We start from the raw sequence: 13,872 nt of genomic DNA on the forward strand, positions 1-13,872 counted from the left end.
CAAAGCTTGTCCCCTGCACTCCAGGATGACGAGAGATTATTTAATTATTTAATGTACAGCACACATTGTTTGGGTGATGGATACACTAAAAGCCCTGACACTAAAAGCCACCACACCAATCTATGTGTGTAACAAAAGTACACTTGTACCCCACACATTCACACAAATAAAAAGGAGGAAAGAAATAAAAAGTGACAAAACGATGATACATATGTTACAAAAACTTACACTAAGTGAAGGAAATGGACAAAAAAGACCACATGTCATGATTTCATGTCCATGAAATGTCTAGAAGAGGCCCCTTTATAAACACAGAAAGCAGATCAGCAGGTGCCTAGGGCTTAGGGTAGGAAGGGGAATAAAGTGTAAATAGAAAATTTTGGAGGTGATAGAAATGTTCTAAAGTTGGATTGTGATGGGAGTTGCACATGTTAATTTAATAAAATCATTGACTTTTAAACATTCAGTGAGTCAATTTTGTGGTATGCAAATTATGCCTTAATAAACCTATTACAATAATTCTTTTTGAATTAAATCATAGCTGTGTACATTAATGCAATTATGGGGTACAATGTGCAGGTTTTATATACAATTTGAAATATTTTCATCAAGCTAGTTAACCTCATTTTCTTAGTTATTGTTTTAAGACATTTATATTCTACACTTAGTAGATTTAACATGTAACCTTGTAAAAGGAAGCTAAAGTGCCCATCGACCCATGAATGGATTAATAAATTGTGGTATATGTACACCATGGAATATTATGCAGCCTTAAAAAAAGATGGAGAACTTTATCTCTTTTATGTTTACATGGATGGAGCTGGAACACATTCTTCTTAGCAAAGTATCTCAAGAATGGAAGAAAAAGTATCCAAAGTATTCAGCCTTAATAAAATAATTCTTTTTTAAAAACTAAAGTTCCCAAGCAAGACAGAAAATCCAGAAGACACAAATAAAAAGTATTTGAATAAAATTATTAATTTCTTTGGAGAAAATAACAAAATTAAAAGAAATTTGGGAGGCTCAGGAAAACTTTGAAACATATGTAAAATCCTCAACAAACCAATAAGTAAATTGACAAATACACAACAGAAAATTGGGCAAAGGATATAGACTGACAATTTATAGAAGAGAATATCTTGATATTCTTGATAGTCAATAAATTCAAAATATTTTCTCAAACTCACCAATAACCAGAAAAATGCAAATTCAAATAGCAGTGAGATGAATTATTTTCCCCTCTATATTGGTAAATATAACTGTTTTTTAATCAAGGATTTAGAAGATTCTGTGAGAAGAGATTTTCTCATATTCTGTTAGTAGTACTCTGAGTGGATGGTGGTTTGATAGTATCTATTAAGATTCAAAATGAAAATGTTACATGCTTGATGACAACAAAAATCCACTTCTAGATATCTATCTTAAAAAAACAATCTTACATGTGTTCAAGGACACAAAATTGGCTGTTGGAATAATAAAATTTCTAAAAGGCAAACTGATAACTTAGTCTTGATTACAAAAATTCTGTACATCAGAAAACTATAAAATATTTGAAGTGAAAACATACTGCCAGGTGACATTTGAGTACTGTGTATGGCAATATGAGCACATATTGGTATATCCCTTGGGTAGTTTGAATAATTCAGTACTTCTACTATAGCCATTATACATCTAGATAAAGTCTCATATATATGTCCAATAAATGTATAAGAACTGTAACAGAAGAGGAAAGAAATATTCTGAATTTCTAGATAGGAAAGGTAAATTGTGGCATAGTCATATAAAGGAATAATATATTGTGATTTAAATTACTGAAGCATGGACTGGAAAAAAATCATCAATCATAATGTCAGTAAGTACATAGAAAATTACAAGAATTATTACTGTAACTATAAAAACAAAAAAATGTATAAACTAAACTAAAAGGACAAATTAGGAAAGAATCTTATTTTTAAGGATTCCAAAGAGTCATAGATGAAATGAAGCTTCCAAATTCCAAATCCCAGAGATGGACAGATTCTGTTTAGGCGAGCAGGGACTCTCTTATCCCATTCCTAGGGTCATCTGCTGAATCTCGACATGGGCCTGGCACTGAAAGGGAGATGGTGATGGGGTAAGGAGAAACCAGCAAAGTTTTAAATAGTCTTATGGACCTATGTGATGGATTTAAACCTGTAGAGTCCCCAACATAGTGTCTTTCTACTTTTCTCTGACAGCTAATTCTCCTTCCAGAACTTTTGCTTAGTTCGCAGTGGTGCTGTAGGAAGTTGGGAAGTAGATAGAGGTCCGAAAACATCTCTTTAGTTCTATGCAAATAAACATCAGCAAGGAAATCAAGTCACAAACAACACTACCAATTATCTTGACCTCCTTGGCATTTATAATTGACATAAATGTTGAATCCAGTAATTCCAGAAAATATATTTATTTATATTTCTTTTTTCCACAATCAATATAAAGTCATTTATTTTTAAATGAGCAATAAAATGTAATCAAGATTATATTTTTTAGAAAAGCACAAACAACTAAAAAACTTTCACATGTTGTATTCTAAGCTAAAAGCCCTAGGCCTCAATCTCAGAGGACAGCAAAGGCCTGTGATTAGTTTGTCTCCCTGACTGGGGAGCCAGTCCACCCACAGATGTCATAGCTGAGGGAAGAAGACATTTCCTGGGCTCTGAGTCCTGGATGAGGACTGCAAGTGAGTAGGCTTTGCAAAGGAAGCTAATGGACAGTGCCCGGACTCGGGTGCTCACCCTATCCTAGACAGCGTTATATTTCGGAAAGAATATCCATAAAATAGAACATATACCATAGCTGTTGAACTAGTTTCAATAACTTTCACAAGAGTGAAATGATACATAATACATTCTCTGATCACAATCTTGTCAAATTACATATCAATACGATTGAGAAAATCACCAGGTTTTGAGAATTGAAGCATACATTTCTAAATAATCTATGGCTTGCCAAAGAAATTAGCAAATAATTTATAATAAATAAGGAAATGGATTTTCAAAAGTTTTGAAATGTAACAAAAACTTAGAAGGAAATTTATAAATTTTAATGTGTATACTGTAAAAGGATGAATATACAAAAATCAGAGCTAAGCTTTTTTTTTTTTTTATTGTTGGGGATTCATTGAGGGTACAATAAGCCAGGTTACACTGATTGCAATTGTTAGGTAAAGTCCCTCTTGCAATCATGTCTTGCCCCCATAAAGTGTGACACACACCAAGGCCCCACCCCCCTCCCACCATCCCTCTTTCTGCTTCCCCCCCATAACCTTAATTGTCATTAATTGTCCTCATATCAAAATTGAGTACATAGGATTCATGTTTCTCCATTCTTGTGATGCTTTACTAAGAATAATGTCTTCCACTTCCATCCAGGTTAATATGAAGGATGTAAAGTCTCCATTTTTTTTAATGGCTGAATAGTATTCCATGGTATACATGTACCACAGCTTGTTAATCCTTTCCTGGGTTGGTGGGCATTTAGGCTGTTTCCACATTTTGGCGATTGTAAATTGAGCTGCAATGAACAGTCTAGTACAAGTGTCCTTATGATAAAAGGATTTCTTTCCTTCTGGGTAGATGCCCAGTAATGGGATTGCAGGATCAAATGAGAGGTCTAGCTTGAGTGCTTTGAGCTTTCTCCATACTTCCTTCCAGAAAGGTTGTACTAGTTTGCAGTCAAACCAGCAGTGTAAAAGTGTTCCCTTCTCTCGACATCCACGCCAGCATCTGCAGTTTTGAGATTTTGTGATGTGGGCCATTCTCACTGGGGTTAGATATCTCAGGGTTGTTTTGATTTGCATTTCTCTAATATATAGAGATGATGAACATTTTTCATGTGTTTTTTAGCCATTCATCTGTCATCTTTAGAGAAAGTTCTATTCATGTCTCTTGCCCATTGATATATGGGATTGTTGGCTTTTTTCATGTGGATTAATTTGAGTTCTCTATAGATCCTAGTGATCAAGCTTTTGTATGATTGAAAATATGCAAATATCCTCTCCCATTGTGTGGGTTGTCTCTTTGCTTTGGTTATTGTCTCCTTAGCTGTACAGAAGCTTTTCAGTTTCATGACGTCCCATTTGTTTATTTTTGTTGTTGTTGCAATTGGCATGGCAGTCTTCTTCATGAAGTCTTTCCCCAGGCCAATATCTTCCAGTGTTTTTCCTATGCTTTCTTTGAGGATTTTTATTGCTTCATGCCTTAAATTTAAGTCCTTTATCCATCTTGAATCAATTTTTGTGAGTGGGGAAAGGTGTGGGTCCAGTTTCAGTCTTTTACATGTAGACATCCAGTTCTCCCAACACCATTTATTGAGTAGGGAGTTTTTCCCCCAAGGTATGTTCTTGTTTGGTTTATCGAAGATTAGGTGGTTGTAAGATGTTAGTTTCATTTCTTGGTTTTCAATTCTATTCCAAGTGTCTATGTCTCTGTTTTTGTGACAGTACCATGCTGTCTTGACCACTATGGCTTTGTAGTACAGACTAAGATCTGGTATGCTGATGCCCCCGGCTTTATTTTTGTTACTGAGAACTGCCTTAGCTATACGGGTTTTTTTCCGGTTCCATACAAAATGCAGAATCATTTTTCCAAATCATTTTTTCCAAATCTTGATGTTGGTATTTTGATAGGAATGGCATTGAATAGGTAGATTGCTTTGGGAAGTATAGACATTTTAACAATGTTGATTCTTCCCATCCATGAGCATGGTATGTTCTTCCATTTGTTAATATCCTCTGCTATTTCCTTTCTGAGGATTTCATAGTTTTCTTTATAGAGTTCCTTCACCTCCTTCGTTAGGTGTATTCCTAGGTATTTCATTTTCTTTGAAACTATGGTGAAGGGAGTTGTGTCCTTAATTAGCTTCTCATCTTGACTGTTATTGGTGTATACAAAGGCTACTGACTTGTGGACATTGATTTTATATCCTGAGACATTACTGTATTTTTTGATGACTTCTAGGAGTCTTGTGGTTGAGTCTTTGGGGTTCTCTAAGTATAAGATCATGTCGTCAGCAAAGAGGGAGAGTTTGACCTCCTCTGCTCCCATTTGGATTCCCTTGATTTCCTTGTCTTGCCTAATTGTATTGGCTAGAACTTCCAGCACTATGTTGAATAGTAAAGGTGACAGAGGACAACCTTGTCTGGTTCCAGTTCTAAGAGGAAAAGCTTTCAGTTTTACTCCATTCAGTAAAATAGTGGCTGTGGGTTTGTCATAGATAGTTTCAATCAGTTTTAGAAATGTGCCACCTATGCCTATACTCTTCAGTGTTCTAATTAGAAAAGGATGCTGGATTTTATCAAATGCTTTTTCTGCATCTATTGAGAGGATCATGTGATCTTTATTTTTGCCTCTGTTAATATGGTGGATAACGTTTATGGACTTGCGTATGTTAAACCAGCCTTGCATCCCTGGGATGAAACCTACTTGATCATGATGAATGACTTTTTTGATGATAAGCTGTAATCTATTGGCTAGGATTTTGTTGAGAATTTTTCCATCTACATTCATGAGTGAGATTGGTCTGAAATTCTCCTTTTTGTTTGGGTCTTTTCCTTGTTTTGGTATCAGGGTGATATTTGCTTCTAGAATGTGTTGGGGAAGATTCGTTCTTCCTCAATTTTTTGGAATAATTTCTGCAGTACAGGAATAAGCTCTTCCTTGAAAGTTTGATAGAATTCTGGAGTGAAGCCATCTGGACCAGGGCATTTTTTTGTTGGAAGATTTTTTATTGTTTCTTTGATCTCAGTGCTTGAAATTGGTCTGTTCAGGAGCTCTATTTCTTCCTGGCTAAGTCTAGGGAGAGGGTGTGATTCCAAATATTGATCCATTTCCTTCACATTGTCAAATTTCTGGGCGTAGAGTTTCTGGTAGTATTCAGAGATGATCTCTTTTATCTCTGTGGGATCAGTTGTTATTTCCCCTTTATCATTTCTGATTGAGGTTACTAGAGATTTTACTTTTCTATTCCTCGTTAGTCTGTCCAATGGTTTATCTATTTTATTTATTTTTTCCAAAAACCAACTCCTTGTTTCATTAATTTTCTGAATGATTCTTTTGTTTTCAATTTCGTTGATCTCTGATTTGATTTTGGATATTTCTTTTCTTCTACTGAGTTTAGGCTTAGATTGTTCTTCTTTTTCCAATTCCATAATATGGCTTGTGAGATTGTTGATGTGCTCTCTTTCTGTTTTTCAAATGTAGGCATCTAAAGCGATGAATTTTCCTCTCAAAACTGCTTTTGCAGTATCCCACAGGTTTTGGTAGCTTGTGTCTTCATTGTTGTTATGCTCAAGGAAATTAATGATTTCCTGTTTTATTTCTTCCTTCACCCATCTGTTATTCAACAGAAGATTGTTTAATTTCCATGCCTTTGGGTGGGTCGAGCATTTTTGTTAGAGTTGAGTTCCACCTTTAGTGCCTTATGGTCTGAGAAGATACAAGGTAAAATTTCAATTCTTTTGATTCTGTTGATATTTGTTTTGTGTCCCAGGATATGATCAATTTTGGAGAATGTTCCATGGGGTGATGAGAAGAATGTATATTCTTTATCTTTGGGGTGGAGTGTTCGATATGCGTCTATCAAGCACAGTTGTTCTAGGGTCTCATTTAAATCTCTTATATCTTTGTTTAATTTCTGTTTAGAGGATCTGTCCAGCTCTGTAAGAGGAGTGTTAAAGTCCCCTGTTATGATGGTATTATCAGATATCATATTGCTCAGACTGAGTAAGGTCTGTTTCAAGAATCTGGGAGCATTTAAATTGGGTGCATAAATATTTAGAATTGAAATGTCTTCTTGTTGTAGTTTTCCCTTGACCAATATAAAGTGACCATCTTTGTGTTTTTTGACTTTAGTTGCTTTAAATCCACATGAATCTGAAAATAAGATTGCAACTCCTCTTTTCTTCTGAATTCCATTTGCCTTAAAAATTGTCTTCCAACCCTTGACTCGGAGCTTTAATGTGTCTTTTGAAGCCAGGTGTGTTTCTTGCAGACAGCAAATGGATGGCTTGTGTTTTTTAATCCAGTCAGCCAATCTATGTCTCTTCAGTGGGGAATTCAAGCCATTAACATTTATTGAGATAATTGATAAGTGTGGTAGTATTCTATTTGTCTTATTTTTGAGAGTCCATTGCTTAGTTTTATCTTTTGCATCAGTGTGGAGGTTAGGTTCTGTCCTTTAATTTCTGAGTTCTTACTTTGCTGCTGATCCATTGTGGTGGTCAGTGTGCAGAACAGGTTGAAGTATTTCCTGTAGAGCTGGTCTTGTTGTGGCAAATTTCCTCAATGTTTGTATATCTGTAAATGATTTGATTTCTCTGTCAATTTTTAAGCTTAGCTTAGCAGGGTATAGAATTCTGGGCTGGAAGTTGTTCTGTTTAAGTAGATTAAAGGTAGACGACCATTGTCTTCTTGCTTGGAAAGTTTCATTAGAGAAGTCTGCGGTCACTCTGATGGATTTGCCCCTGTAGGTCAACTGGTGCTTACTCCTGGCAGCTTGCAGAATCTTTTCTTTTGTCTTGACTTTGGACAGGTTCATCACAATGTGTCTCGGAGAAGCTCGGTTAGAGTTGAGGCGACCTGGGGTCCGATATCCCTCTGAAAGCAGTGTGTCAGAATCTTTGGTGATGTTTGGGAAATTTTCTTTTATAATATTCTCTAGTATGGCTTCCATTCCTCTGGGGCATTCTTCTTCCCCTTCTGGAATTCCTATAACTCGTATGTTGGAACGCTTCATAAAGTCCCATAATTCTGACAGTGAACGTTCTGCTTTCTCTCTCTTTTCTGCCTCCTTTACTATCTGAGTTATCTCAAAAACTTTGTCTTCTACCTCTGAAATTCTTTCTTCTGCATGGTCTAACCTGTTGCTGATACTTTCCATTGCATCTTTAAGTTCCCTAATTCACTGTTTCAGTTCCTTCAGCTCTGCTATATCCTTTCTATATTCTTCATATCGTTCATCTCTGATTTGATTCTGTTTTTGGATTTCCTTTTGGTTATTTCCCACTTTATTAGCAGTTTCCTTCATTGTTTCCATCATTTCTTTCATTGTTTTCAACATGTGTATTCTAAATTCCCTTTCTGTCATTCCTAACGTTTCTTTAGAGGTGGAATCATCTGCAGTATCTACCTCATGGTCCCTTGGCGGCGTTGTTCTGGACTGGTTCTTCATGTTGCCTGGAGTTTTCTGCTGATTCTTCCTCATGAGTGATTTCTTTTATCTGTTTCCTTGCCCTAATTTTCCTTTCACTTCCTCTTGCTCTTTAAGTTCTCGTGCCTGTGGACTAAGGGTTACAGGACCAGAAGGGTGAGAAGGTTGAAGAGCAAAAAAGGATGAAAGAAAGGAGGACCGAGTGATAAGAAAAAAAAAAGAAAAATAGAGAAAGGGGAGGAGGTGGGTAAAAAGACTATTGACAAAAAGAAGAGAGGCACAGAAAGAGGGAGACACAGCAATATAGGTGTACAGTAGGGTACTTTGACACAACCTTAAAAAAAAACCCCACCTTCTGGGGGTGCCCAGTTGGGTGGTTCCCTTGAGGTCAGCAGCTCTTTGGTAACCTGATCAGACACAGTACCCCACATCCACCAAGTAGAGAGGAAAGACAAAATGCTATAAATCAAACCAAAACAAGCAAACAGAAAACTTTACGGGATAAAATTGGGTGACAAACCAAATAATAGCAGTAGAAACACTAGCAAAAATGAAGTTCTAATTATTGAAAAAGACAGCAATGGGAAATTATGATTAAACTAGAAAAATTGAGAAAGAAAAAGGATCTGTATGGAAAAGGTTGAACTTAAAAAACAAAACAACATCAAAATAAACAAAGAAAACCAACCAAACCAACAAAACAAAACAGAACCAAAAACAAAGCAGTATGTATATGTTATTGAATATTGTCTGGGTAACACGTGGTCTTCTGGGGTATGAGATGTTAATCACAGTTCTGATATGACTGGAGGGTGCTGATTTCTCAAACCCCGGCAGGTAGACACCCTAAATCTCTCTTCAGCCCACTTAAAAGGCACTTTGAACTTGTTCACTTGCTGAGCAGAAGCTTTCCCAGGAGAGTGCTTGTCACTGGAATCACTGTTGAAGTGGCTATCCACTTACCCAGTGTGCCAAAACTGGTCTCACTCTGCCCCTGAGGGTTAGGGCTGCAAGGCGGCTCAGACCCCGCCCTTAGGCTACTTGGTTGCTGGGTTACCAGCTCCCACCCCATTCTAGCTCTGCGACCCTGAGGGCGGAGCTTGCCAGGGCAGATCCTCACAATGGCTCCCTGTGACCCACAGCCAAACACTATTAGCTCCGTCTGGCTCAGCGGCTCAGACTGGGGCCCTAGACAACAGCCAAAATTCTCCGCACTCCCGCTCAGGCTCTCCCCAAGGCAGTTCAACTGAGTGCCAAGTCCAAAGACACCAAAACAGTTCACCGGTAAGGCCTTTCTATTTTGCAGTCTTGCTGCTACTGAACTTACAGTTGCAGGTGGGTTTAGACGGATTGAACACACGCGACCACTTGCCAGTTTTCCACTGTTTTAGTCCTCCTCTTGGGGTCCAGAAGTCTCTAGCTGACTCCCTGTATCCTCACAGAAGTGATGATAGGCAGATCCCACCATCCAGAGATGCCTGGAGTTCTATCTCCCCAGACTCATGGTGCCCAGATGCAAGGAAGCTGTTACTCGGCCGCCATCTTGCTCCCCAGAGCTAAGCTTTTAATTTAAGAATCTGGGAAAAAAGCAAATCTAACTAAAAAAAATAGAAAGAGGAAACAAAGATGAAAGGAGATTAATAAAATTGAAAAAAGATATATAATAAAGAAAATAGAGCAAACGTAGCACAAAGTTCTCTTTTTCTTTCCTTCTTTTTTTTTTCTTTTTTGATAAATCACCTGAAAGACTGAAAAGAAAAACAGGAAGAAAGAAAAAAATTCCAAATGATGAGCAGTCAATATCTGGAATGAAAAAGATGACATTACTATAGATCTATAGACATCAAAAAATGCCAGGAGGATGCTATAAAGAACTTTTTTACCACAGGATTTCACATGTTAGGTGAAAATTTTAGAAAAAAATTATTTTCATTAACTACTTTTGTCTAAGAAATTTTCCCAAAACTTAGTGGCTTAAAATTTTAGCCACGTCATGACTTCTCAAAGCTCTGGGAGTTTATTGAACTCAGCAGGTGGCTTTCACTGGAAATCCTTCCCGCGGTGCAGTCAGATGGTAGCTGGGGCTGGGATCCTCTGCAGGCTCAACTGCATCACTGGGACACTCTCTGCGTATGTTTCCAATGTCTCTAACATGCCCCAAGTGGAGGTGTTCCTATCAGTAATGAGGACAGACTTCTTTTTTGAAGAACCAGGAGGTCTCAAGAGCATGTTTTTGAAGAGAGAAAGGTAAAAGCTGCAAGACTTCCTTAGACTTAGCCTCAGAATTTGTGAGTCATCATTTCTAGTATGTTCTATCTGATCAAAGTATGTATAGTGCCAGACCAAATTCAAGGGGATGGGAAATATAATCTACCTTTCCATGAGATGAATGGCAAATAATTCGAACACTTCTTTAATCCATGGGTTAGATAAATTTTCAAAACTGAAAGAATGAACAATCTGTACAGCCCTACATGTGATAAATTGTAATTTTCGTCTCAGCACCCGTATCTCAGTGGTTAGGGCTCCAGCCACATACATCGGGGCTGGCAGGTTCAAATCCGGCCCAGGCCTGCCAAACAACAACAACTACAACAAAAAAAATAGCCGGGTGTTGTGCTGGGTACCTATAGTCCCAGCTACTTGGGAGGCTGTGGGAAGAGCATTGCTTAAGCCCAAGAGTTGGAGGTTGCTGTGAGCTGTGACACTACAACACTCTACTGAGGGTGGCGACATAGTAAGACTCAGTCTTAAAAAAAAGGAAAAAAAAAAAAAGAAATTGTAATTTTCTTAAACTATCCATCAAGGGCAATTAAAGGCTTGGCTTGCTTCAGTGTTAGATTCTACTAAGTAATTTCGGTCCATCTGGCATCTATTGTTGATTTGATTAGGTGTCATATAAATTTTTTCATGGGTAGTCAAACAACTTAGAGGCTTTTACTGAAAAGACTATTTTCCCCTCTTTCCCTGCAGTGCTACTAAATCAGAGCATTGTGTTTTGGAGAGGGCTGTTTCTTGCATTCTGTTCTGTGGTCCAGTTTGTTCGCACTTGACACTACACTATTATAGATAACATACTATATAGTAGGTCTTGTTATCTTCTCTTGTCAGTTAATATATATGAATTCATATATATATATATATATATGAATTGCATGAACTCATTCTCAAATGTTAGAACAACCTTGTTCCTGTAATAAATTCTACTTGATCATGAAGTATCCTTTTTATGATCACTGAATTCAGTTTGCTAACATTTTCTTAAGAATCTGGAGAAATAAACACATGTACCTAATATCAGGTTGGAACTGATTCATCAACATAGAAGTGCACACATGGAAGTAAATCTCAATGAGAAGCAAGCTGGTAGAGAGGAGGGCGGGGAGGGGTGAATTCACATCTATGGGGTGAGGTGCACACTGTCTGGGGAGGGGCCATGCCTAAGGCCTTGACTTATTATGGGCAAAAAAGTAAGTATGTAAACAAAACGTGTGCACTGCCTAATATTCTGAAATTAAAACACATAATTTGGCATCATCTATGTTTATAAGAGTAATGAGTCTATAAACTTATTTTTGTTACACAGTTCTTGTCAGGTTTTGAAGTAAATATTACACTGATCTCATAAAAAGTGTTTGTAAGCAAGTGTTCTCTCTTTTCCTTCTCTTTTTTTGAAGTTTGCATAAAATTACTGTTATTTATTCCTTATATATTTTAAAATAATTACTGAAATGAGATGAATCTGGGTTTTTGCTGTGGGAAAGTTATACAGAATGGATTTACTTTCTTGATTAGATGAGGAACTCTTCATATTTTATATTATTTGTCAGCTTAGTACATTGTACATTTGAGAAATTTACCCATTAAACACAAATCTATTTTGTGATGGTTTTCATAAATTTCTTATTATTTCATATTGAAGAATCTGTGTGATAACAAAAGGCCTTAAATTCATATCATTGGAGTCCCAGAAGGAAATGAGAAATGGGTGATGCTGAAAGAATGTTTGAAGGAATATTGACTAAACATTCCTTAAATTTGACAAAAGACTTAAATTTAAAGATTCAAGGTGTGAAAACCCCAAAGAAAATAAATCCAAATAAATACCAAAAATATCTTGAGAGTAAAAAGAAAGAAATGATATCTCATGTATAGGGGGAAAAGTAAATGAAATGACAGTAGATTTCTCATCAGAAATTATGAAGTTCAGAAAGAAATAGCCCAAGATTTTTCAGTTGCTGAAAGAAAACACAAACCTGAAATATATATCTAGTAAAAATATTATTATGGAGTAAAGTAGCTAGCATGACATTCTTAGAGGAAGGAAAAGCAAGAGAATTCGATGCTAGCAGACCTACTCTAAAACAGTGGCTAAAAGAAGTACTTGAATTGGTATAGAAATGATACTGGAAGAAATCTTGGAACATCAGAGGAAAAGAACAAACAATAGAATGAGTAAAAATATGGTCAAATATAATAGACTTCTCTTCTTCAATTTTTATTTTTTTTTTTATTAAATCATAACTGTATACATTGATATGATCATGGGGCATCATACACTCGCTTCATAAACCATTTGACACATTTTTATCACAGTGGTTAACATAGCCTTTCCAGCATTATCTCAGTTACTGTGCCAAAACATTTACATTCTACATTTACCAAGTTTCGCAAATACCCCTGTAATATGCACCACAGGTGTGATCCCACCGATCCCCCTCCCTCTACCCACCCCCCCTTTTCCCACTTCCCCCTATTGTTAAGTTGCAGCTGGGTTATAGCTTTCATGTGAGAGTTCCAAATTAGTTTCATAGTAGGGCTGTGTACATTGGGTACTTTTTCTTCCATTCTTGGGATACTTTACTAAGAAGAATATGTTCCAGCTCCATCCATGTAAACATGAAAGAGGTAAAGTCTCCATCTTTCTTTAAGGCTGCATAGTATTCCATGGTATACATATACCACAATTTATTAATCCATTCGTGGATCGATGGGCACTTGGGCTTTTTCCATGACTTAGCTATTATGAATTGGGCTGCAATAAACATTCTGGTACAAATATCTTTGTTATGTTGTGATTTTTGGTCTTCTGGGTATATGCCCAGCAGAGGAATTACAGGATTGAATGGCAGATCTATTTTTAGATCTCTGAGTGTTCTCCATATCTCTTTCCAAAAGGAATGTATTAATTTGCATTCCCACCAGCAGTGCAGAAGTGTTCCCTTTTCTCCGCATCCACGCCAACATCTCTGGTCTTGAGATTTTGTGATATAGGCTAGTCTCATTGGAGTTAGATGATATCTCAAAGTAGTTTTGATTTGCATTTCTCTGATGATTAAAGATGATGAGCATTTTTTCATATGTCTGAAGGCCGTGCGCCTGTCTTCTTCAGAGAAGTTTCTCTTCAAATCCCTTGCCCAGCCTGCGATGGGATCCCTTGTTTTTTTCTTGCTGATGCGTTTGAGTTCTCTGTGGATTCTGGTTATTAAACCTTTGTCAGAGATATACCCTGCAAATACCTTCTCCCATTCTGAGGGCTGTTTGCTTGCTTTACTTACTGTGTTCTTGGCTGTGCAGAAGCTTTTTAGTTTGATCAAGTCCCAGTAGTGTATTTTTGAAGCTGCTTCAATTGCCCGGGGGGTTCTCCTCATGAAATACTCACCCAGACCGATTTCTTCAAGGGTTTTCCCTGCATTCTCCTCT

The sequence above is a fragment of the Nycticebus coucang genome, chromosome 9 (genome assembly GCF_027406575.1).
Source record: "Nycticebus coucang isolate mNycCou1 chromosome 9, mNycCou1.pri, whole genome shotgun sequence".
NCBI lineage: Eukaryota > Metazoa > Chordata > Mammalia > Primates > Lorisidae > Nycticebus > Nycticebus coucang.